This window comes from Salvelinus fontinalis, chromosome 33 (genome assembly GCF_029448725.1).
Source record: "Salvelinus fontinalis isolate EN_2023a chromosome 33, ASM2944872v1, whole genome shotgun sequence".
Lineage (NCBI taxonomy): Eukaryota > Metazoa > Chordata > Actinopteri > Salmoniformes > Salmonidae > Salvelinus > Salvelinus fontinalis.
Window position 1 is genome coordinate 30,852,743 of NC_074697.1, and position 27,319 is coordinate 30,880,061.

The 27,319-nt window shown below is 45.0% G+C and overlaps 1 long non-coding RNA gene and 1 pseudogene across 1 annotated transcript; both read right to left on the reverse strand.

Moving 5' to 3' along the window:
• Nucleotides 1-983: 983 nt before the first annotated feature.
• On the reverse strand, nt 984-21,664 carry LOC129831570 (transcriptional adapter 2-alpha-like; annotated as a pseudogene).
• Nucleotides 21,665-25,954: 4,290 nt separating this feature from the next.
• LOC129831535 (uncharacterized) lies at nt 25,955-27,019 on the reverse strand. The gene is made up of 3 exons (XR_008755755.1): nt 26,930-27,019; nt 26,769-26,812; nt 25,955-26,591 (listed from the first exon to the last, which is right to left on the reverse strand). It is a non-coding gene; the product is annotated as an uncharacterized LOC129831535 (long non-coding RNA).
• Between the last annotated feature and the right edge of the window lie 300 nt (nt 27,020-27,319).

Consider the following 27,319-nt stretch of genomic DNA (forward strand, 5'->3'; position numbering starts at 1 on the left):
AACAAGGTCCTGCATAGTCTGCAGCAGACAGGTATTATAAGAAACTATGCGGTTGGGGCAAAGGATACTAGTTATGGACCACAGTAACAGACACCAATCTCGCTGAACCTCAGAATCATAAACAATATTCTAGTATCATAGCAAAATAGAGAAATAACAATAGGCTGCAAAACAGACTTTCTGGGTTCTTCATCCCTGTAGACAGAGCACATTTCCAAGCCCAAGGCCTCCATTTCAGGAAGCACCCTCCTCCTTATCATCAAAGGGGGGATCTGCAGCTGTAATCAGACTATTAGCACTGGCTGACGTGACGCCGCTGCTCCACACTGCTCTGATAATGCTATCAGAGTAGAGGGAGAGGCCGCTGGGCTGGCTGGCTGACTGAGTCTAGGTGGTAGTTAGCATTAGTCACATCTCTCACGTCACACCAGGGCCTGTATGCACATAGAGTTTCAAGGTAAAAGTGCTTATTTAGGATCAGTTTTGCCTTTTAGATTTCTAAGATTACATGGATGGGTGGGGGGGAGGGGTCTGATCCTAGTTCAGCACTCCTACTCTGAAAAGTTGTATAAATGCGGCCCCAGACCCACTCCACTTGCAGAGAAGGAATCGAATCAGAGATGGAGCCCATTATCAAACTAGGAGAGGTGTTGCTAACAGAACCTGCTTAGATAAAGCAACTCAGCACCGATGCTACGATGGAAAGTTGGTTATCATGTAACAACAGGTAACTGCTATTACACATTAATGATGAGTAAAATACACCATGTACTGTTATACATTTTACATTAAAAAAAATTCATTACAGGAGAAATGAATACACTGTAATTTTCTTATCTGCTCCTGTGTCACTGACAATTAAAGTACTGCACAAATAGGAAGGTACAGTACCAGTCAAAAGTTGACACACTTACTCATTCCAAGGTTTTTCTTTATTTGTACTATTTTCTACATTGTAGAATAATAGTGAAGACATCAAAACTATGAAATAACAATACATAAGTGTTAAATCAAAATATATTTTATATTTGAGATTCTTCAAAGTAGCCACCTGTCACGTTCCTGACCTGTTTTCCATTGTTTTTGTGTATGTTTGGTTGGTCAGGGCGTGAGTTGGGGTGGGCATTCTATGTGTTGTGTTTCTATGTTGGGTTTAAAGTGTTGCCTGATATGGTTCTCAATTAGAGGCAGGTGTTTGACGTTTCCTCTGATTGAGAACCATATTAAGGTAGGCTGTTCTCACTGTTTGTTTGTGGGTGATTGTCTTCCGTGTTTGTATGTATGTTCGTACCACACGGGACTGTAGCGTTTGTTTGTAGTCTGTACCTGTTCGTGCGTTCTTCGTGTATTTGTAAGTTCTCATGTTTTAGGTCAGTCTACGTCGTTTATTTGTTTTGTAGTTTGTTAAAGAGTTTTCGTGTTTCGTCGTTCTGTTAATAAATATTCATTATGTCTTCAAAACCCGCTGCATTTTGGTCTGATCCCTACTCCTCCTCTTCAGACGAAGAGGAGGAGAGAAACCGTTACACCACCCTTTGCTTTGATGACAGCTTTGCACTTTGGCATTCTCTCAACCAGATTAATCAGGTAGTCACCTGGAATACATTTCAATTAACAGGCGTGCCTTGTTAAAAGATAATTTATGGAATTTCTTAACTTCCTAATCCGTTTGGTACACAGAAGATAGATTATTTGGTAAAAGACCAAGTCCATATTATGGCAAGAACAGCTTAAATAAGCAAAGAGAAACAACAGTCCATTATTACTTTAAGACATGAAGGTCAGTCAATCTGGAACATTTCAAGAACGTTGAAAATGTATTCAAGTGCAGTCGCAAAAACCAACAAGCGCTATGATGAAATTTCTCAGGAGAACCGCCACATGAAAGGAAGACCCAGAGTTACCTCTGCTGCAGAGGATAAGTTCATTAGAGTTACCAGCCTCATAAATTGCAGCCCAAATAAATGCTTCACAGAGTTCAAGTAACAGACACATCAACTGTTCAGAGACTGCATGAAATCAGGCCTTCATGGTTGAATTGCTGCAAAGAAACCACTACTAAAAGACACCTGTCCTTTGGACTGATGAGTCCAAATTTGAGATTATTGGTTCCAACCACCGTGTCTTTGTGAGACGCAGAGTAGGTGAACGGTTGATCTCCGCATGTGTAGTTCCCACCGTGAAGCATGGAGGAGGTGTGATGGTACATGCAGGTGACACTGTCAGTGATTTATTTAGAATTCAAGGCACACTTAACCAACATGGCTACCACAGCATTCTGCAGCGATACGCCATCCCATCTGGTTTGCGACTATCATTTGTTTTTCAACAGGACAATGACCCAAAACACACTTCCAGGCTGTGTAAGGGCTATTTGACCAAGAAGGAGAGTGATGGAGTGCTGCATCAGATGACCTGGCCTCCACAATCACCCGACCTCAACCCAATTGAGATGGTTTGGGATGAGTTGGATCACAGAGTGAAGGAAAAGTAGCCAACAAGTGCTCAGCATATGTGGGAACTCCTTCAAGACTGTTGGAAAAGCATTCTAGGTGAAGCTAGTTAAGAGAATGCCAAGAGTGTGCAAAGCTGTCATCAAGGCAAAGGGTGGCTACTTTGAAGAATCAAAAATATATTTTAGATTTTTTTAACACTTTTTCAATCCTACATGATTCCATATGTGTTATTTTATTGTTTTGATGTCTTCTCTATTATTCTACTATGTAGAAAATACTAAAATGAAGAAAAACCCTTGAATGAGTAGGTGTGTCCAAACTTTTGGCTGGTACCGTGTCAGTTTGGTTAGAACATATACAAGGCAAGACTGACGCAAAATTTAGGACCGGAAGTTGATAAATTCAGAGATACACTACATGACCAAAAGTATGTGCTCGTCAAACACCTCATTCCAAAATCATGGACATTAATATGGAGTTGGTCCTCCCTTCGCTGTTATAACAGCCTCCACTCTTCTGGGAAGGCTTTCCACTAGTGGTTGGAACATTGCTGCGGGGACTTGCTTCCATTCAGCCACAAGAGCATTAGTGATGTCGGGCACTGATGTTGGGCGATTAGGCCTGGCTCACAGTCAGCATTTAATTTTATCCCAAAGGTTTTCGATGGGGTTTATGTCAGGGCTCTATGCAGGCCAGTCAAGTTCTTCCACACCGATCTTGACAAACCATTTCTGTATGGACCTCTTTTTGTGCACGGGGGCATTGCCATGCTGAAACAGGAAAGGGCCTTCCCCAAACTGTTGCCACCAAGTTGGAAGTACAGAATCATATAGAATGTTATTGTATGCTGTAGCATTAAGATTTCCCTTCACTGGAACTAATGGGTCTAGACTGAACCATGAAAAACAGCCCCAGATCATTATTCCTCCTCCACCCAACTTTACAGTTAGCACTATGCATTCGAGCAGGTAGCGTTCTCCTGGCATCTGCCAAACCCAGATTCGTCCGTCGGTCTGCCAGATGGTAAAGTGTGATTCATCACTCCAGAGTCCAATGGCGTTGAACTTTACACCACTCTAGCCGACGCTTGGCATTGCGCATGGTGATCTTAGGCTTGAGTGCTGCTGCTCAGCCATGGAAACCCATTTCATTAAGCTCCCGACAAACAATTATTGTGCTGACGTTGCTTCCAGAGGCAGTTTGGAACTTGGTAGTGAGTGTTGCAACCGAGGACAGACAATTTTTAAGCACTATTCGCTTCAGCACTCGCCGGTCCTGTTTTGTGAGCTTGTGTGGCCTACCACTTCACGGCTGAGCTGTTGTTGCTCCTAGACGTTTCCACTTCACAATAACAGAACTTACAGTTGACTGGGGCAGCTCTAGCAGGACAGACATTTGACGAACTGACTTAAGTCACTGAGCTCTTCAGTAAGGCCATTCTACTGCCAATGTTTGTCTATGGAGACTGCATGGCTGTGTGCTCGATTTTAAACACCTGTCAGTAACGGGTGTGGCTGAAATAGCAGAATCAACTAATTTTAAGGGGTGTCAACATACTTTTGTAAATATAGTGTACAATGCTTTGTTTGGTGCTGAGAAACGTAGTTCTCACAGCACCCTGACAGCATCATTTCACCAAGACAACATGAGTATAAAACGTATAAGTTAGTGTCCAGTCCAGCCATGACCTCGGCTGGAACAGTTCTGACTCTGGATGCGTCCCAAATGGCACCCGGCTCTGGTCAAAAGTAGTGCACTATTTAGGGAATCGGGTTCCATTTGTGACACAACCTTGGTCTCAGGCTGGCCTAGGCCTTGTTGATGTAGCCCTCCTTGATCAGGAAGTCGTAGATCTTGCGTGTCTTGTTGACGTCGATCTTGATGAGTGCCCGGGCCTGTGCCAGCCGTAGACCACCCTGCCGCCTGCACTCGTTCAGCAGGGCTTGCTTGTACTCCAGGTACGCACCTGGCACCAGACGCACCACCTGGCACAGCTGCAGCCAGCCACAGGAGAGAGAGCGAGAGAGACACGCCATGTTACATCAACAAAATGCCAGTCGTGACTGCATCCCAAATGCCACTGTATTCCCCATAGAGCAGCGCTCTCCAAGCCGTTTTTGGAGAGGTGCTGTCCTGTAGGTTTTTGCTACAACCCTAATCTAGGGCACCGGATTCTGATAATTAGCTGGTTGATAAACTGAATCAGGTTAGTTACAACTGGGGTTGGAGCAAAAACCTGCAGGAGGACAGCTCTCCAGGAACAGAGTTGGAGCCCTGCTATAGAGTATACTACTTTTTACCAGGGCCTACGAGGAATAGGGTACCATTTAGGATGCACTCTCTGTTTAGCCCTTCATTTCCTGCCCTGGTGGGGCTGAGAGCCTTACATCCATAGAGATCCTAGAATTCATATGTAATAGAATGGATTCTACCTCTTTCTCTCTGTCGTTGAGCTTCTCTGTCACTGGCAGGCCGGTCCGGTTGAGAGGAGGAGCGCTTCTCCTGCTTGTTTCTGTGGAACAATAACACTGTTAAACTGATCTAAAAAAATAAATAAAAAAAAAACAGACTAGCGACGCACAATTGGCATAGCGGGAGGGTTTGGCCGGTAGGGATATCCTTGTCTCATCGTGCGCCCGCTAACCAAGGGGGCCAGGTACACAGTGTTTCCTCCGACACATTGGTGCGGCTGGCTTCCGGGTTGGTGGCGCGCTGTGTTAAAAAGCAGTGCGGCTTGGTTGGGTTGTGCTTCGGAGGACGCATGGCTTTCGACCTTTGTCTCACCCGAGCCCGTACCGGAGTTGTAGCGATGAGACAAGATAGTAATTACTAGCGATTGGATACCACGAAAATTGGGGAGAAAAAGGGATTCAAATTTTAAAAAAAAAAACAAAAAAAAAAGACTATTCTCTTATTGTTATAAATGACAAACTGACAGGTTAACAAAATATTTATGACAGGCAGATTAGTGTAAATATAGCTGTGTGGAAATAACTGAGTACATAGATGTGTCCTACTTGTGCACTGGAGGTCACTGAATGACAACGGAAACAGGGAAGATAAAGCTAGCAGACAAATAAGCATAACGGTCCTGTACGTTGACTGGATTTCTGGATGAGCATCTCTGAGAATACATTAATGTGACTGCACCTGGGACCATGACAAGAAGAGAGGGAGCGGGGGGAGGAGAGGAAGGGAGGGAGTGGGAAAGGAAGAGAGTCCTTACCTGATGTGGTGATGGTGGTGACAACAGGAGTGATACCAGCATCACTGTGGAGAGAGAAGTGTCACTACAGGCAGTGCACACACAAACACACTTCTCACTTTCCGGGATCCTTGTCCACAGAGAGAATTCATCACTAGCAGTTCTGTTTTTGTTTCATGAAGAATAATTATCAGAACTTGGAGAACACCCAAGAGCTGTGCTTAGGATAAACAACAACAAAATGACAAGAACAGCTCTACATAAAAAAATACAAAATCAACAATCAAGCACTGCTTGTAGCAGTTAGAGCCAAGCACACAGTAATAAACTGCAGAGGTGGGTGGTATCTCAGTTACAGCCCAGCACTAGTACCCCTGATTCAAATAGTCAACTAATCATCAAGCCACTGATTAGTGGAATCAGGTGGGCTAGTGTTGGACTTAAACATGAACGTACAACCACATGGTCCAGAGGAATGGATTGTGAAGCACTGGACAAAAGTTAAGAGGACGGGGCTCACATGGCAGCCTGTTTGCTGAGCTACTGCTGGCAGGCCCGTCCGTCCTGAATGTACTGCAGCACATCAACTAGCAAGGTCCTCTTCCTCCGCTCATCCTCCCGCACGTGCTTCACACACTCATACACCTTGGCACCTGCAGGGGGACACAGAGGAGGGAGGGGGTTACTGGTGCAGTCAGTCAGCCCTGGGTCCTGGCTGACACAAGGAAGTCACTAATGAGGCTCTGCCTCTGTCCTAAATTGAACCCTTTTCCTAGAAAGTGCACTACTTTTGACCAGCGCTGTATGGGCTCTGGTCAAAAGTAATGCACTAAATAGGGAATAGGGTGCCATTTGGGACACAGATTCTGAGGGGGACTGTCTGGCAGTAGGGGGGACAGGGTTAGATGGGTAGACTGGACTTACTGCAGAAAGACTGGATGCCTGCTCTTCTGTACTCCTGCAGCCTGCCGATCTCTCTCCTCAGCTCAAACTCCACTGAAAGACAAAGATGACATGAGGTCAGAAAGGCCTGTCCACTCACCTCACTGGTCTATACTGCAGACAGGGACAGACAGACAGGCGGAGAGAGAAACTCTTTACCCCTCACCTGTGCCTACCAACATCAGAGCTGAACATCAGATTAGAGTTGTAACCCAGGCAGGCTCTACCTCTACTGCTGCTCTCTCTGACACAATAAAGGAGTAGTGCCATGTTATCCTGAAGCCCAAGCCCTTTAATCAGAATGAGATGTCTCAGCCCCAGACACAGTCATGTGACCTCCAGCAGGCCAGCCGTTGGGGTCTGCTGCTGCGTAAGGACAGGAGATAATCTGATAGGCTCATTACTACAGCGATGAATTTAGTGTTACCCACAATATTAAAGACAAGGAATTATAGGATGTGTGACTGTGGAGGGAGAAGGGTTGGAAGAAACTGAATTCTATAGGTGTTAACATCAAAATGGACTACTGTGTGTGCATTATAATGTCATACTCACATGCATGACTCTCTATGAACTTGTCGTGTTCGATGGGGCCCACCACCCTGGCGAAACGTCTCATAGCATCATACAGATCCTGTACCTCCTTAGGGTAGCGACGCTCCAGGACTGGAAGACAAAAACACAATGGTCGCGAGACGTAGCTGTAATTGTAGAGCAGGACTGACCAACCCTCTTCCTGGAGATCTACCGTCCTGTAGGTTCAGTCTAACACTACATACCCGACTCAGCCAGTTAAGGTCTTGGTGAGCAGCTAATAAGTAGAATGAGGTGGTAAATTAGAGTTGGACTGTAAACCCGGTAGATCTCCAGGAAGAGGGTCTGGCAGCCCTGTTGTAGAGGATATGACAGCAGTGATCTGTATCACATTAAATCTTGGTAGATTAGAGGCTTTTGAGGAACACCAGAGGAGAAAATGTCCAGACATTGCACATTGAGTGACCCCCTTGCATCACTGAGATAACCTGCTGTGGCCATGAACGGTTTAAAAGCTCCCCCGATGGGCATTTGAACATAACAAGATTCAACAACTGGAGAAATAAACTCAACAAGTTCCACAGACATGTGACTAACAGAAATGGCATGTGTCCCTGAACAAGGGGGGGGGGGGTCAAAAGCAAAAGTAACAGTCAGTATCCGGTGTGGCCACCAGCTGCATTAAGTACTGCAGTGAATCTCCTCCTAATGGACTGCACCAGTTTTGCCAGTTCTTGCTGTGAGACGTTACCCCACTCTTACACAAAGGCACCTGCAAGTTCCCGGACATTTCTGGGGGGAATGGCCCTAGCCCTCACCCTCCGATCCAACAGGTCCCAGACGTGCTCAATGAGATTGAGATCCGGGCTCTTCGCTGGCCATGGCAGAACACTGACATTCCTGTCTTGCAGGAAATCACGCACAGAATGAGCAGTGTCACTGTCATGCTGGAGGGTCATGTCAGGATGAGCCTGCAGGAAGGGTACCACATGAGGGAGGAGGTTGTCTTCCCTGTAACGCACAGCGTTGAGATTGCCTGCAATGACAACAAGCTCAGTCCGATGATGCTGTGACACCGCCCCAGACCATGACGGACCCTCTACCTCCAAATCAATCCCACTCCAGAGTACAGGCCTCGGTGTGACGCTCATTCCTTCGACGATAAACGTGAATCTGACCATCACCCATGGTGAGACAAGCCCTCTGTCCAGCCTGTCTCAGACTATTGCGGACAGTCTGAGCACTGATGGAGGGATTGTGCGTTCCTGGTGTAACTCGGGCAGTTGTTGTTGCCATCCCGTACCTGTCCCGCAAGTGTAATGTTCGGATGTATCGATCCTGTGCAGGTGTTACACGTGGTCTGCCACTGCGAGGACGATCAGCTGTCCATCCTGTCTCCCTGTAGCACTGTCTTAGGCATCTCACAGTACAGACAGTCCTCAGTACAGTCCTCATGCCTCCTTAAAGCATGCCTACGGCACGTTCACGCAGATGAGCAGGGACCCTGGGCATCTTTCTTTTGGTGTTTTTCAGAGTCAGTAGAAAAGCCTCTTTAGTGTCCTAAGTTTTCATAACTGTGACCTTAATTGCCTACCATCTGTAAGCTGTTAGTGTCTTAACGACCGTTTCACAAGCATGGGAAACAGTGTTTAAACCCTTTACAATTAAGAGCTGTGAAGTTTTTTTGATTTTTACAAATTATCTTTGAAAGACAGGGTCCTGAAAAAGGGACATTTCTTTTTTTGCTGAGAGATATATACATTTATTTATTGAGTGGATTCTCGTGGCTTTGCAGACATGGTGATTTCTATATTATATATTCTGTACAGTGAATGTGGGGTAGTATGACAGCAGCTCAAGGCTGGCACAGCTTTGTCTATCTGCAAGCTGGAAGCAGAGTTCCTCATTGATTTAGTGGCTGTATAGTGATGGGAATGTGTCTGACATGCACACACAGGTAGAGTCAATGTCCTGCTGAGTCAAAGATTTGAAACACTCCATAACAGGAATGGGCTGGATTGGTGGTCCTGAGGTACTGATGCCTATAAGAAGAGTGAGACGGTTTGTTCAAACTGCCTGGAGCAACAGCATGATCAGCCCAGGCACGACTCTGTGAGCCTCCCAGGCTTGGACACGGCTTCCATTACCGTGTGACTCACACACACACTTTGACAGTCTCCATGACAACCACGCTGCAGCTCCACTGCAACTCCGGGTTCTCTTTTGTCTTGAAAGACTAACGAGATAGGAGGAGAGATGGGGAGGAGGGCCGTAGTGACTGGAGACTGGTAAATAAAACATAAGGGTGTCCTTGTGCACCCCTAAAACTACAGCCAATTTCCCAGGGCATCACCTGGAGATAACACTGCACTGGGCAGTAATGGAAAAAGAGGAACTGATTGTATAAATCTATTCAGGGAGTCTCTTGCAGTCCCATCTCCCATGAATAAAAAGCGGGACACAAAAATTGATTATATTACCAAGCTAGATGAAAAACTGCCCATGGAGAGGGGATCAATAAGAGCTCACAAATCTCCAATACAGTTGGTCATTAGACCTGCAGTGTTCATTTCATAGGCATCTATTCATAGTGGAGCAATAATTATGCTGCGGCATGCTCTCTGGCACACGTTGCACTGGGCTATTCTCAGCTTCCAGCGTAAATAAAAGCACAGGCAGTGCCTTCAGGGTCCCTCGGGTTACTGTTGATCATTATTGCAACAGTTGTTTACATGCAACCATGGATACATAATGCATATTCAGTCTGGGTGTTATAGTAACGCCTGGTCTCCTGGTTGTTCTGCAGCCCAGCTCTAATCTGTTGGGAGAGCACTTACTCTGGAATTTCCGCAGGTTGATCAGTCCATGGTCCCTGATGATCCTGTAAGACACAACATTAAGACACCAAAGCCAAAAATATGGACACGTCCATTGGTGAATACCAGCCAACTCTCAGGCCGGTAGAGAGAGTGAAAACAGCAGAGGGTTTAGACTGACATTTATCGAATGAGTGATGGTACCATATAGCTGCTAAACCTGAACCACATACACTACATGACCAAACGAATGTGGACACCTGCTCGATAACCATCTCATTCCAAAATCATGGGCATTAATATGGATTTGGTCCCCCCTTTGCTGCTATAACAGCCTTCACTCTTCTGGGAAGGCTTTCCACTAGATGTTGAAACATTGGCCGAAAGGAAGCAAATTCCCGCAGCACAAGAGCATTTGTGCACGAGGACATTGTCATGCTGACACAGGAAAGGGCCTTCCCCAAACTGTTGCTACAAAGTTGGAAGCACAGAATATTCTAGAATGTCATCGTATGCTGTAGCGTTAAGATTTCCCTTCACTGGAACTAAGGGGCCCAGCCAAACCATGAAAACAGCCCCAAACCATTATTCCTCCTCCACCAAAAACTTTAGTTGGCTTTATGCATTTGGACAGGTAGCGTTCTCCTGGCATCCGCCAAACACAGATTCGTCCGTCGGGCTGCCAGGTGGTGAAACGGGATTCATCACAGAGAACTTGTTACCACTGCTCCAGAGTCTAATGGTGGTGAGCTTTACACCACTCAGCAGATGCTTGGCATTGCGCATGGTGATCTTAGGCTTGTGTGCAGCTGGAAACCCATTTCATGAAGCTCCTGAGTCCCGACAGACAGTTCTTGTGCGGAGGTTGCTGCCAGAGGCAGTTTGGAACTTGTTAGTGAGTGTGGCAACCAAGAACAGACGATTTTTACGCACTACGCGATTCAGCACTCACCAGTCGCGTTCTGTGAGCTTGTGTGGCCTACCACTTCGCAGCTGAGCCTTGGTTGCTCCTACAAGTTTCCACTTCACAATAACACAGTTGACCGAGGCAGCTCTAGCAGGGCAGAAATTTGATGAACTGACTTGTTGAAAGGTGGCATCCTATGACAGTGACACGTTGAAAGTCACTGAGCTCTTCAGTAAGGCCATTCTACTGCCAATGTTTGTCTATTGCATGGCTGTGTGCTCAATTTTATACACCCGTCAGCAACAGGTGTGGCTGAAATAGCCGAAACCACTAATTTAAAAGGGGTGTCCACATACTTTTGTATATATAGTATAGCTTGAAGGTATGGTTGTGAGAACAGCTTTGCAACAAGTAGGCTTCCTATGCTGTGAAACAGGATCTGACAGTGGGGCTTACTGAGTCTGAACTCTGTGGCCTGCAAGTCAAGAGTCACTGCTTTGGGCCTCTGCCATGTCACCAGCTCGGGGTGAGGGTCATTGGGCAGGCTAGCAGTGTTACATCCCAAATGGCCCCCCATTCTCTACATAGTGCACTACTTTTGACCAGGGCCCATCAAAAGTAGTGCACTATGTAGGGAATAGAGGGTCATTTGAGATGAGACAAACATGCACGGTCCTGGGATCTCTGGCCAGCTAACATACAATACACGCCCCACATGCCATTCCACAGAGTTAGGGGAGTAGCAACTCATTATGTTTGATTTAGTGATGGATGTATTACCACATGAATGGACTGACCACCGTGGATAAGACCAGTACTGACACACACTGAAGGGGGCTGAGGACGGAGTGTGACAATTCATGAACGTCTCAAATCTAAAAAATAAAAATAAAAAAAAGGTGACCAGGTCAAAGAATACTCAAATTTGACAGTTGTGTAATGTTTAAGCCTTTCAGAATTCATAGCAACCGATGATTCTGAACCAGTGCTTCAGTGATTATGGTAATAGGCTAGTGTCAGTAGAGTGTTGTTTTACTTGCGTAGGTATCACATTTCCAATTTTGGAAAGCAATTAAATGTTCTTGTGGCAACATTTGCAGTGTTATAGGCATATGATGAAGGGCAAAGATGCTAAGATATTTGAGGCCATCTAGTGGCTGAATAAGCCCCTTACATCAGAGTTAAACAAAACATTTCAACTTACTTCTTTCTTCTGCCTCTCTCCTTTAACCTTGAATGGTATATGTCAACAACAGCAATCTTCAACGCTAGATTGAACCAGAAACATATGTCAGACAAAGCAATGAGGATATTTTGTACAATTAACATACACATCCAATCTCTATTGAAAGCAGTGTTGGACTTTACTTTCAATTCAAATACAATACAATGATAGCACTTTCAACTCACCATGTAGTATGTCTGAGTCATCATCCACAAAATAATGTCTTTCAGATCCCACTCAGCGTAGTTGTCAAATTCCTAGACAGGAAAACAAATAACAGGATGGGACCACAGAAGGACAAGGAGATGAGTAAGAATTCGATAGGATTGCAGAGAGATGGCCCTCTGGAGAACTAATATCTTCATTTAAGCAGGGTGGCAAGGGTTATGTGTTGGTTATCTTTAAGTAGTTACTATGATTCTAATTATAATGTGCCAGGAGTATGAGGACATGCTCATTATGACATGGGGAAATGTTTTTAGCAGACGAGAAAAAGTGAATGTCTGACTATGGCTTGTGAGATTAGAACAACTAAAGGCATGGATGCTTTAAGACCCTAGTTCCCCTCACCTCCATGAAGTCTGCCCTGGCAGGCATGTATCCAGCCATGTCTCGAGAAAACAGGAAGTCTGGGCCTGGGGGGGTCGTCAGTGGCTGGGAGGAAAACCAACATGGTACTTTTACCTAGTGCTCTGAAAAGGCCCTCATGATAAACATGTTACTGCTGTGTAAGAAAGCAAGCATAAATGAGGAACGATGTAGTTGCATATCAGATAATAAATGACAAAAGCCATGTATTCCTCCCTGCCTTTATCAGTTAGAAATCATACACAAGTCTAATTAAGCAGTAAGGCCCGAGGAGGTGTGGTATATGGCCAATATACCACAGCTAAGGGCTGTTCTTATACACGTCGCAACGTGGAGTGCCTGGACACAGCCCTTAGCCGTGGTATATTGGCCATATATCACAAACCCCCGTGGTGCCTTATTGCTATTATAAACTGGTTATCAACGTAATTACAGCAATAAATATAAATGTTTTGTCATACGGTCTGATATACCACGGCTGTCAACCAATCAGCATACAGTGCTCGAACCACCCAGTTTACAATTTCTTTTGAAGCATAGCCTAAATTGTATTTGTTGTATGGCTTCAGAATTCTATAATAACTTGTATGACAAAAACTCTCCTTATTACTATGGAGGGAGAAATCCAGAGGAGTAGGTGTGTTGTGTGTATACTGACGTTTGAAGGGAATGGTAGTGTCTGCAGTGCGGGTCTCTATCTGTCTGAGATTGAGCAGGGTGGAGGAGAACAAGGGGTTGTTGATGAAGTTCTTCATGTAGTGGGCCTCACACTCCTCCTTGCTTTTGGTGCGCATCTGATACGCCACATCCTGCTTGTGCAGTAAAATAGGAAAGTGATAGTTATGTTTTTGTAATCAATTTCAACATGTCTATATTGATATTGGCAGACAGTACACAAGAGGGCTGCTACGAATCAAGTCACAGAATGCAAATGGCCCTTTGTGATTGCGATTGTGTGTGTGTGGATACTAACCAGTTCCCAAAGCCACAGTCCATAACTGCTTCCAGCAGGGCCATCTCCTCCTGTGCAGTCCAGCCAAGTTCCAGCACAGGAAAGTCTGACTTCTGTGTGAGGGGGAGGCATGGTATTGAGCATGGTCACTATTGTTTAGCCAGAAACATAATTTTGGTAGATAATGGATAACTTAAGAGTCAATATTATAATAATATGCATTACTCAGAATGGAGGACAGCACAATTAACATCAATATCTTACCATTATTTCATACTTGTGATCACTCTCATGTTTCTTGAACTCAAACCCTCTGGTAAAACACTGAAACATATTTTGGGGGGGTGTGTGTCAGTAGAGTGTCAGTAGAGTTATCAAGTTAGGAAAAATGTATTGACAGTTTTATGCATATGCCAGAGGATGCAATGTGCACCCCTCACCTGGAGACATAGAAGGAAAGGTGAGGGTCCACACTCAGCACATTTTATGTAGGGTTCCACCAGGTTAGATGAGCAACCTCGACATGGGGGCTTGTCAGAAGGGTCATCTGAAAATAAGTCAGAGTAATGTCCAAAACTGGCCAATTCTACTGGTAACCATATGCAGACGTTAGCTACTAGAAATCTTCTGTTAAAATCTGTATTATTGGTCAGATTTAAAGCCAGCATCACAGGTTTAGCAGTAGCTAACTAGTTAACGTTGGCTAACAGAAGCTGCATTCAGGAAGTATTCAGACCCCTTGACCTTTTACACATTTTGTTACGTTACAGCATCATTCTAAAATTGATTCAATTGTCCCCCCCCCCCCCCTTCATCAATCTACACACAATACACCATATTGACAAAGCAAAAATAGGTTTAGAATTTTTAACAAATGTATTAAAAATAAACTGAAATATCACATTTACAAAAGTATTCAGACCCTTTACTTAGTACTTTGTTGAAGCACCTTTAGCAGTGATTACAGCCTCGAGTGTTATTGGGTATGACGCTACAAGCTTAGCACACCTGTACTTGGGGAGTTTCTCCCATTCTTCTCTGCAGATACTCTCAAACTTTGTCAAGTTTTAACCTGTCTAGCCCCGGGGTTCCACTAGCGGAACTCCTCCAACATTCCACTGAAAAGGCAGAGAGTGAAATTCAAAAAATATTTTTGAGAAATATTTAACTTTCACACATTAACAGGTCCAATACAGCAAATGAAAGATAAACATCTTGTGAATCCAGTCAACATGTCCGATTTTTAAAATGTTTTACAGCGAAAACACCACGTATATTTATGTTAGCTCACCACTAAATACAAAAAAGCACAGACATTTCTTTCACAGCACAGGTAGCTTGCACAAAACCAACCAAACTAACCAAGAACCAACCAAACTAACCAAGAAACAACTTCATCAGATGACAGTCTTATAACATGTTATACAATAAATCTATGTTTTGTTCGAAACATTTGCATATTTGAGGTATAAATCATAGTTTTACATTGCAGCTACCATCACAGCTACCATCACAAATAGCACCGAAGCAGCCAGAGTAATTATAGAGACCAACGTGAAATAACTAAAATTCTCATCATAAAACATTTATGAAAAATACATGGTGTACAGCAAATGAAAGACAAACATCTTATGAATCCAACCAATATTTCAGATTTTTTAAGTGTTTTACAGCGAAAACACAATATAGCATTATATTAGCTTATTACAATAGCCAACCACACAACGGCATTGATTCAAGGCAACAGTAGCGATTGCGACAAAACCAGCAAAAGATATTAATTATTTCACTAACCTTCATAAACTTCATCAGATGACAGTCCTATAACATCATATTACACAATACATATATGGTTTGTTCGAAAATGTGCATATTTAGAGCTGAAATCCGTGGTTATACATTGTGAAAACGTAGCAACTATTTTCCAGAATCTCCGGATATATTTCTGACACTCACCTATTCTGACCAAATAACTATTCATAAACTTTACTAAAAAATACATGTTGTACAGGAAATGATAGATACACTAGTTCTTAATGAAATCGCCGTGTTAGAATTCTAAAAATAACTTTAGTACGACATACAGCTTACGCTATAGCGAGAGAGCGCCCAAGATCTGGGGCGGAAACTAATAGTAAACATTTTCGACAGAAATACGAAATAACATCATAAATGGGTCCTACTTTTGGTGAGCTTCCATCAGAATCTTGTACAAGGGGTCTTTTGTCCAGAACAATCGTTGTTTGGATTTAGAATGTCCTCTTCGTCTGTTGATTTAGCAACCAAAACTTGCCAAGTGGCGCGAAGCTGTCCATCGTCACCAAACGCAGAGAACGGAACACGCCAAAACTCACGAAAAATTTCAATAATCTGATAAAACTATATTGAAAAAACACACTTTACGATGATATTATCACATTTATCAAATAAAATCAAAGCCGGAGATATTAGCCGTCTATAAGGAAAGTTTTCAGAAGCCAAAGCTGATTGTCACGTTCCTGACCTATTTCTGTTAGTTTGTTGTATGTGTTAGTTGGTCAGGACGTGAGTTTGGGTGGGCATTCTATGTTGTCTGTTTCTATGTTGGTTTAAGGGTTGCCTGGTATGGCTCTCAATTAGAGGCAGGTGTTTGGCGTTCCTCTAATTGAGAGTCATATTTAGGTAGGTTGTTTCACAGTGTTCGTTGTGGGTGGTTGTCTCCTGTGTCAGTGTTTGTCACACCATACTGGACTGTTCGGTTTGTTTGTAAGTTCGGTCTTTTGTGTAGTCATTTTCCTGTTCGTGAGTTCTGCGTTTTATGTAAGTTTGCATGTCCAGGTTTGTCTACTCCGTTTTGTTGTTTTGTTAGTTTATAGTCAAGTTCGTGTTTTCGTCTTTTCTGTAAATAAATATGTCATCACAACCCGCTGCGCCTTGGTTCAATCACTACTCCTCCTCTTCGGTTGAAGAGGAGGTGGACAGCCGTTACAGAATCACCCACCAAACTAGGATCAAGCAGCAAGGAGGGACAGCGCAAGAAGGAGGAATGGACATGGGAGGATGTTTTGGACGGTAAAGGTTGCTACACATGGGAGGAGATCCTGGCTGGAAGGGATCGCCTCCCATGGGAACAGCTGGAGGCACTGAGGAGAGCAGAGGCAACCGGAGAAGGGAACCGGCGTTATGAGGGGACGCGTCTAGCATGGAAGCCGAAAAGCCCGTGAGTACTACCCAAAAATTTCTTGGGGGGGTGGCTAAGAGGTAGTGGGCCAAGGGCAGGTAGGAGACCTGCGCCCACTTCCCAGGCTAACCGTGGAGAGCGGGAGTACGGGCAGACACCGTGTTACGCAGTAGAGCGCACGGTGTCTCCTGTACGTGTGCATAGCCCAGTGCGGGTTATTCTACCTCCCCGCACTGGTAGGGCTAGATGGAGCATTGAGCCAAGCGCCATGAAGCCGGCTCTACATATCTGGCCACCAGTACGTCTCCTTGGGCCGGCTTACATGGCACCAGCCTTACGCATGGTGTCCCCGGTTCGCCTACATAGCCCGGTGCGGGTTATTCCACCTCCCCGCACTGGTCGGGCGACGGGGAGCATTCAGCCAGGTAAGGTTAGGCAGGCTCAGTGCTCAAGGGAGCCAAAATGCCTGCACAGTCCGGTATTTCCGGCGCTACCTCCCCGCCCCAGCCCAGTACCACCAGTGCCTACACCACCCACCAGGCTTCCAGTGCGTTTCCAGAGCCCTGTACACACTGTTCTTTCTCCCCGTACTCGTCCTGATGTGCGTGCACTCAGCCCGGTGCCCCCAGTGCCGGTACCACGCACCAGGCAAATAGTACGCTTTGAGAATCCAGTGTGCCCTGTCCCTGCTCCCCGCACGAGGCTTGAAGTGCGTGTCTCCAGTCCGGTGCCTCCAGTTCCGGCACCACGCACCAGGCCTACAGTGCGTCTCAGCCGGCCAGAGTCTGCCGTCTGCCCAACGGCGCCTGAACTGTCCATCTGCCAAGCGCCGCATGAACTGCTCGTCTGTATTGAGCCTTCAAAGCCGCCCGTCTGCCATGAGCCTGCAAAGCTGCCCATCTGCCATGAGCCTACAGAGCCTTCCGCCAGACTGGAGCCGCTAGAGCCTTCCGCCAGACAGGAGCCGCTAGAGCCTTCCACCAGACAGGAGCAGCCAAAGCCTTCCGCTAGACAGGATCAGTCAGCCATCTGTCTCCGCAGCGCCATCTGAGCCATCCGTCTCCTCAGCGCCATCTGAGCCATCCGTCTCCTCAGCGCCATCTGAGCCATCCGTCTCCTCAGCGCCGTCTGAGCCATCCGTCTCCTCAGCGCCGTCTGAGCCATCCGTCTCCCCAGTGCCGTCTGAGCCATCCGTCTACCCAGCGCCGTCTGAGCCATCCGTCTGTCCAGAGCCATTAGAGCCGCCCATCTGTCCCGAGCCGTCAGAGCCGTTAGTCAGTCAGGAGCCGCTAGAGCCATTCGTCAGTCAGGATCTGCCAGAGCCGCCAACCAGACAGGATCTGCCAGAGCCGCCAACCAGACAGGATCTGCCAGAGCCGCCAACCAGACAGGATCTGCCAGAGCCGCCAGTCAGACATGAGCGTCCAGAGCCGCCAGCGAGCCATGAGCGTCCAGAGCCGTCAGCGAGCCATGAGCGTCCAGAGCCGTCAGCCAGCCATGAGCGTCCAGAGCCGTCAGCCAGCCATGAGCGTCCAGAGCCGTCAGCCAGCCATGAGCGTCCAGAGCCGTCAGCCAGCCATGAGCGTCCAGAGCCGTCAGCCAGCCATGAGCGTCCAGAGCCGTCAGCCAGCCATGAGCTGCTTTTCAGCCCAGAGCGGCCATTAATCCTGAACTGCCCCTCAGTCCAGAGCTGTCTCTCTGTCCGGAGCTGCCCTTCAGTCCGGAGTTGCCCCTCTATCCTGAGCTACCTCTCTATCTTGACCTACCTCTCTGTCTTGAGCTATCTCTCTGTCCTGCGCTACCTTATCCTGGTGCTGTCCCTTATCTTGATGGTACCATGTAAATTAAGTGGGTGTAATAGGAGGGTGGTCATTCTAAGGGGAAGACGTAAGCTGGGATTGACTATGGTGGGGTAGGGAACTCGCCCAGAGCATGAGCCACCACCGTGGTCAGATGCCCACCCAGACCCGCCCCTATACTTTGTGCTGGTGCGCCCGGAGTTCGCACCTTAGGGGGGGGGGGGGGGTTATGTCACGTTCCTGACCTATTTCTGTTAGTTTGTTGCATGTGTTAGTTGGTCAGGACGTGAGTTTGGGTGGGCATTCTATGTTGTCTGTTTCTATGTTGGTTTAAGGGTTGCCTGGTATGGCTCTTAATTAGAGGCAGGTGTTTGGCGTTCCTCTAATTGAGAGTCATATTTAGGTAGGTTGTTTCACAGTGTTTGTTGTGGGTGGTTGTCTCCTGTGTCAGTTTTGTCGCACCATACGGGACTGTTCGGTTTGTTTGTAAGTTCGGTCTTTTGTGTAGTCATTTTCCTGTTCGTGAGTTCTGCGTTTTATGTAAGTTCGCATGTCCAGGTTTGTCTACTCCGTTTTGTTGTTTTGTTAGTTTATAGTCAAGTTCGTGTTTTCGTCTTTTCTGTAAATAAATATGTCATCACAACCCGCTGCGCCTTGGTTCAATCACTACTCCTCCTCTTCGGTTGAAGAGGAGGTGGAGAACCGTTACACTGATGTCCTTCCCGCGTCTTCCTGAACAAAGTAAATTGGGTTCATGTCATTCCAAGACCTCTCTTTTGACCATAGATATACCTAGACTCCCCATTTCACCTCTCACTGCCTATTGACATCTAGTGGAAGGCGTATGAAGTGCATGTATAGTCATAAATTTCAAGCAAATTGATAGGGAGGCCCTGGAACAGAGCCTCGATTTCAGATTTTTCACTTTCTGACAGGAAGTTTGCTGCAAAATGAGTTCTGTTTTACTCACAGATATAATTCAAACGGTTTTAGAAACTTGAGAGTGTTTTCTATCCAATAGTAATAATAATATGCATATTGTACGAGCAAGAATAGAGTACGAGGCCGTTTAAATTGGGCACGATTTTTCCCCAAAGTGAAAATAGCGCCCTCTATCCTCAACAGGTTTTAAGGTGGAGCATCGCTGCACAGCAATCTTCGATCTCATGGCTTGGTTTTTGACCTGACATGCACTGTCAACGATGGGACCTTATATAGACATGTGTGTTCCTTTCCAAATCAATTTACCACAGGTGGACTCCAATCAAGTTGTAGTTAACTTTATTTAATCAATTTTAAATTCTGTCTCTAACACAACAAAATATGGAAAAAGTCGAGGGGTGTGAATACTTTCTGAAGGCACTATAGATAGGTGTACATACAGCTAGGCTCTTTCAGAATCTGAGAGTATAGATAGGTGTACATACAGCTAGGCTCTTTTCAGAACCCGAACAGTCCCATTACAAGTCAGAATGTTGAACAAACATAATTTCAACCTACTTTACCTGTTGTCTGCTGATTTTGTCCCTATTTCGGGGGGTAATCTGATGCAAAATATCTGCAGGGAAGTGTTATCAACCCGACCTTCAGTACTGTTGTGAACAACTCGATCCAAAAATGAAGGTAGAGACTGTTTAATTGTATAATAGAAACATCTTTAATCCAACAGCTGCAAGGGAGATCTATCTCTGATTTCACAGGTAAGATCTCAAACTCTAAATGGTAAATAGTGAAACAGGGGTAAGATCCGTCAGCTCATTCATGTTTACTTCTGTGGTCATGACCATCTGGTGGGGAAGATATACTGCTGTTTCACACAATCTCCTCACCAAGGTCGTAATGAATGAGAACAGGCAGAATAACAGCATAAGGACTCCAACCAGGGCTAGGAGACATTGCAACACAAGAGTTCTAATGTTCCTCAGGCTACTTTTCACCCATGCAAACAGATGCTGATCTCTCTCGTTATCTTGCTTGTTTACAGTATATACCACCTGTCTGATAGTGGCAACTTACTCAGCAACACCAATAGATAAGTCTGGAATGTAAGTACAACATTCTTCGCCCACCACTGCACAAACCCCTCAGCTGCTAGGAGAATATCCGAAGACAATCTATTTTGTAAGACCATGGTAGGTATTGCCACAAGTTCAGCAGTTAATTCTTCAAAAGCAGTAGCATTAAGTATTCTTTCTACTTCCAGGGTGATGGGTTGCTTAGGCAGAGAGGTGGCATTATTAAAATCAATAGTACAGAGACATTACTAGCAAACTATAAGAAATTGTTTGACCCGTGGAATAGCCCATAAGGTACATTTTTCTTATTTTCAGGTCAGCGGGTTCATCAGAGTCCAGGTTCAAGTCAGCGGGGTCATCTAATCCTGGGTTTCCCCTTGTTTAAGCCGGCCTCGTTGGAGCAGAGAGATCTGGGAGAAGTTACTAGCACGTTCACTCGCATCTTGCTCGAAGTCTGCTCCCACCCAGAGGATGCCCACAGCCACAATGGCTGCAGGTCCCAGGGTAAGCAGAGTGCTCCTATTTGGTTGTAGGAGGTCCCAGGGTAAGCAGAGTGCCTCTACTGGGTTGTAGGAGGTCCCAGGGTAAGCAGAGTGCCTCTACTGGGTTGTAGGAGGTCCCAGGGTAAGCAGAGTGCCTCTACTGGGTTGTAGGAGGTCCCAGGGTGTGCAGAGTGCCTCTACTGGGTTGTAGGAGGTCCCAGGGTAAGCATAGTGCCTCTACTGGGTTGTAGGAGGTCACAGGGTAAGCAGAGTGCCCCTACTGGGTTGTAGGAGGTCCCAGGGTATGCATAGTGCCTCTACTGGGTTGTAGGAGGTCCCAGGGTATGCATAGTGCCTCTACTGGGTTGTAGGAGGTCCCAGGGTAAGCAGAGTGCCTCTACTGGGGTGTAGGAGTAACAGGAGTAACCTCGTCTGGCTCTGTTACCTGCTTACAGTGGGAGGTGTGGATCCAGGTGTCTTTCCCTAAGCACTTTACCACCGTTGGGCTTGTAAGGGCGATCTGTTGTGGTCCCTTCCACCTGGGTTTTGAAGGTTCTTTACCTCTGCCGTGCCTCCTCACCATTACCCAATCTCAGGGCTGGAGATCGTGATGGGGACAGTTGTCTGAGGAGGTTTGGGCAGCAGAGACCTGTGAGTGAACAGCTTGAGTACAGTTAGTCAGAGTTATACTGTACATCATGATAGTGTCATCCAACAGATGCAGATCTGGGACTGCAGCTGGTGGCGATGCTGGGGTCCTCATGGGACAGGCCATGAGTACCTCATGTGGACTAAGTCCAGTTTTCCTGACTGGGGTGGAACGCATTGAAAACAAGGCTATGGGTTGCTCCTACCTATCTTTCCGATTTGGTCCTGCCGTACATACCTACACATACACTACGGTCACAAGACGCAGGCCTCCTAATTGTCCCTAGAATTTCGAAGCAAACAGCTGGAGGCAGGGCTTTCTCCTATAGATCTCAATTTTTATGGAATGGTCTGCCTACCCATGTGAGAGACGCAGACTCGGTCTCAACCTTTAAGTCTTTACTGAAGACTCATCTCTTCAGTAGGTCATATGATTGAGTGTAGTCTGGCCCAGGAGTGTGAAGGTGAACGGAAAGGCTCTGGAGCAACGAACCGCCCTTGCTGTCTCTGCCTGGCCGGTTCCCCTCTCTCCACTGGGATTCTCTGCCTCTAACCCTATTACAGGGGCTGAGTCACTGGCTTACTGGTGCTCTTCCATGCCGTCCCTAAGAGGGGTACGTCACTTGAGTGGGTTGAGTCGCTGACGTGGTCTTCCTGTCTGGGTTGGCGCCCCCCCTTGGGTTGTGCCGTGGCGGAGATCTTTGTGGGCTATACTCGGCCTTGTCTCAGGATGGTAAGTTGGTGGTTGAAGATATCCCTCTAGTGGTGTGGGGGCTGTGCTTTGGCAAAGTGGGTGGGGTTATATCCTGCTTGTTTGGCCCTGTCCGTGGGTATCATCGGATGGGGCTACAGTGTCTCCTGACCCCTCCTGTCTCAGCCTCCAGTATTTATGCTGCAGTAGTTTATGTGTTGGGGGGCTAGGGTCAGTCTGTTGTATCTGGAGTATTTCTCCTGTCTTATCCGGTGTCCTGTGTGAATTTAAGTATGCTCTCTCTAATTCTCTCTTTCTTTCTTTCTTTCTTTCTTTCTTTCTTTCTTTCTTTCTTTCTTTCTGTCTCTCTCTCGGAGGACCTGAGCCCTCAGGACTACCTGGCATGATGACTCCTTGCTGTCCCCAGTCCACCTGGCCGTGCTGCTGCTCCAGTTTCAACTGTTCTGCCTGTGGCTATGGAACCCTGACCTGTTCACCGGACGTGCTACCTGTCCCAGACCTGCTGTTTTCAACTCTCTAGAGACAGCAGGAGCGGTAGAGATTCTCTCAATGATTGGCTATGAAAAGCAAACTGACATTTACTCCTGAGGTGCTGACTTGTTGCACCCTCGACAACTACTGTGATTATTATTATTTGACCATGCTGGTCATTTATGAACATTTGAACATCTTGGCCATGTTCTGTTATAATCTCCACCCGGCACAGCCAGAAGAGGACTGGCCACCTGGTTCCTCTCTAGGTTTCTTCCTAGGTTTTGGCCTTTCTAGGGAGTTTTTCCAAGCCACCGTGCTTCTACACCTGCATTGCTTGCTGTTTGGGGTTTTAGGCTGGGTTTCTGTACAGCACTTTGATATATCAGCTGATGTAAGAAGAGCTAAATAAATACATTTGATTTTGAATTGATTTGTATCCACCCAGGTAGTCCTGGTTGAGCACATATTTTTGCCAGTTTATTTTTCAGAACGCCATTGTAGTGTTCTACAAGTCCAGAATTTTCCGGTTGAAACGGTACATGCAAATTTTCTTAACTTGCATCATGTCTGTAATAATAGGGTGGTGAGTCAGAAGCAGGTGCAGGTGAAACGTTTTAATAAAACCAAAAACACAACACTAACATAAGGCACTACGCCGATACACAAGAACAATACCAACTGGTGAGTAAACATGGGAGAGTGACATACAAAGGGGAGGAATATGATGAAGGTAATGGAGTCCAGGTGTGAATCATAATGATTCATAATGATTCACAGGTGTGCGTAATGATGTATCTCAGGACCGGTGGTTAGTACTCGTACGCGGGAGGAGCAGGAGCAGACCCAGACGTGACAATGTCACACAGTTCTTTTATTATCTTTGAGTTGAAATGTGTCCCCTTATTGCTATCTAGACTTTGTGGTACACTGAATCGTGGAACAATATCATGTACCAGGCATTAAGCCACAGTCTTTGCTTCCTTATTTAATGTGGGGAAGGCTTCAATCCACACTGTGATTCATGTGTCTAAGGTAACCCAACAGTGCCGGTTAAATAAAAATAAACAAATCTGAACAACAAATAAAATTCGAATTTCAACCCTTGATAACTCATAAGGAAATACTTCTATATAATACGGGAATTCAAGGAATAGTCAAATAGACGAGACAGGTTTCCCTCATTCAGGGACAGCGGTCCCTCTCTCTCCTTCTTACAATCCAAATCACAATTAGAACTACTGATCAATTATAAACTTCAGAATTCTCAGTGTTTACATATTACATTTAAATTTCAACCAATGTCCCTGATCTTTCTAGCGAGGGTGAACAGATCAGAAAGTCAGAACAGAGGTCATTCAAAACCTGTTCTTTGAGTCTGTTCTTTAACTTTTCTTTCCCTTTACTTCAGACTCATTATTGTAAAACATTTCAAAGATTCTCTTCACCAGGTTTACATTGGGTTTTTCAGTACATTTCTCATCCAAAATTCAGACAATAGATATTTAAGTAAAATGCATTTGTGTGATCTTTAAGGTACATCCTTTTTAACCTGTGAAGAACATACTAACACAAAGTAGAAATCCCACACAATAAACCAGACACTGTTTTAACACCACTAACAAATATGTATTTGTATAGAAGGGTGGTGTGTGTGTGTGTGTGTATGCAGATGTGTGTTTGGTAAAACACTGGGCAAAAACAAGCAAATGGCCAGGCCTTACGTAATTTGGAGCTCCCTTAACAGCCGGATACAGGTACCTTTATACTTTATAGTAATGATGAGTCTCACAGAATTCGATACTACTATGCCTAGATGTACCACCCTCCATTTTTCAGTGGAGCTTACTGCATTTTGGGCAGGAAGCCTTGATAAAACCATGTGTATACATAATCATTCTGGAGACACATCAGATGATACAGGGTCCATTAAGCGGAATAGGAACCTTCTAAAGTAAAAAAAAAAAAATACTTTAACTGGGACTATGAAATAGTGAAGAAATATTTTAAAGATTTTATTGTTTTATGGCTTATATTTCTTGTCGGGTTGATAAATAACACCTGAGGAAATGCAAAAAAACATCTACATCCACTGACAAAAAGTGTTTAAAATGCATAAAATTCCCTTTCAGGATCCACATTTTGGTGTTTTTAAGGTAAAGGACACATGACCTTATATTTAATGCTTTTTTTGGAATCCACATTTTACACTAAATAAGAACTGATATTTCCTGGGGACAGAAAAGGCACCGCATTGTAAGATTGACCCAGGTAGCTAGCTATGTAGCTACGTTAATTAGCTAACGTAGTGAGACGAGCTGAGCCGTAAGCTAGTTCGATGGATAATGCCTTGATCATATCTGCAGTGTTATTGTGCAAAAAGGGTACGCAGCATCATCTTGATATGTGTGCTACAAAACTTCAACATTCATCTTCTGCTACCCTTTCTGTCAAGCCCTCTATGCATACAGTTTGACGCATATCTTCGATAAATCCAAATTAAAATGCCTCGGTCACACCAACAGCTTCATTGTGTTTTAGTACACCAGAAGTACATTCATTTCCAATGGAACGCTGCGTTTGACTTACAGCATTGCGTTGCAGAGGCAGTTGCAGTGCGTTCTGTGTGGTGAATACGTTGGATTTATCGAACGTATGAGTCAAACTGTATGCGTGGACGTCTTGACAAAAATGGTAGCAGAAGGTGAACTTTTGTTGCACACATATCTAGACGATGCGCATTGACCCTGTCAGTGTGATCAAGGCGATAATATTATGGCTAGATCGATGCGCTGCATTCACGCAAATGCTGCACCGTTCATGCTCAAATGTAAAGCATTTTGAAGGCTAACTAATCTTTCAGAAAAAAATATTATCTGCAACTAGAGTGGAACCACCAAAGCACTCTTGGTGTTTTTATGATTTTGATTGGAACATGAAAATGCCATCTCAATGCATAAGTAAGTAACATATTATTATATATATATATATTATTAATATATTTATTTCAATATAAAAACATACATGGCCTAGCTACCACACACACACACACACACACACACACACACACACACACACACACACACACACACACACACACACACACACACACACCCACACACACACACACACACACACACACACACACACACACACACACACACACACACACACACACACACACACACACACACACACACACACACACACACAAACACTAATGTACAGACACACAACACAATAAGCATACAGTAGCATAAAGCAGCCTCTTCCTTCACTGAATTTCTTCTTCCAAGGCTACTGGAGCTTTTCATACTGTCGTAACATGATGGTGTGCTTTCTGCAAGTTATCATAGCTGTGAATTCACACTTGAGGTTCTTGTGTACGTTATGTAATATGAATATGTTTACTAATGTTGCTGCTCTGTTTGCCTCCATTCTGTTTGAGCTATAACTGGGTACTTTGCTTGATTGAAGGTATGGTTGTGCTTTTGTTCCCTCACTATCGTGAAACCCTACCATCATTGAAGAAGCTGGTGTTGAGGTGAATGCTGTGAGGAAGAGCCGTCGGTATGAGGTAGAGCTGCCTGGACACAGTCTGGAGATGATCCTATTGAGATGAAGCCTAGACGAGGAGGTATATTCACAGCCGCCACCCCAGCCTGAAATGGGACCACCGCTGTTGTGAGGAGATTAGAAGATATTAAAGGTAAAGTGATGACAATATATATGACATGATATCATACAATGTTCACAGGTGGCAATTAGTACGATTTTGAAATCTCAAAACTTTAAGACAAACTAGTAGACTGAATACTTTCTAGTAGGCCATTTTAATTCCACTAGCTTTACTTACTGCTATTTACAGGCATAGTTGATTCCACGTGGTTGTTCTGAATTCTAAAAAGAAAAAAAAGTCGACCTAGGTATACAAGATTGGTTCATTTTTCAAGACACCTTAAGGTTTCTTACCATCACCAAATTCCAATCACTAAAACAAATACACAGACAACTCACAAGGCTGTGATGTTCCATTTCCAAGGAAGAAAATGTTTTTCATAATACACCTCTGTCTTCGTGCCAGATTGGTCTTCTTTACATTGTTGTGGGATCTAGAAAAATAGGCATAGCCACCTATTTGATGTTACAGCAAATATAAGCTAATTGAGTTACACATTAATTGAATCTGTTATTGTAACATTTGAAATTCAGTGATGAGAATTCAGTTTAGTAGTTTAAATCAATACCGTTAGAGGTTGGTGAGGATGGCAATTGTTAGGATTCTGACCCTCAGAGGGGCCGGCATCTTGATTCTTCTCATGCTGTTCCTCACTCTGGGTCTGCAACATCATAAAATGCAATCATAACTTTATATCCTCTGTACTGAATAAAACATAAAAGAAGTGA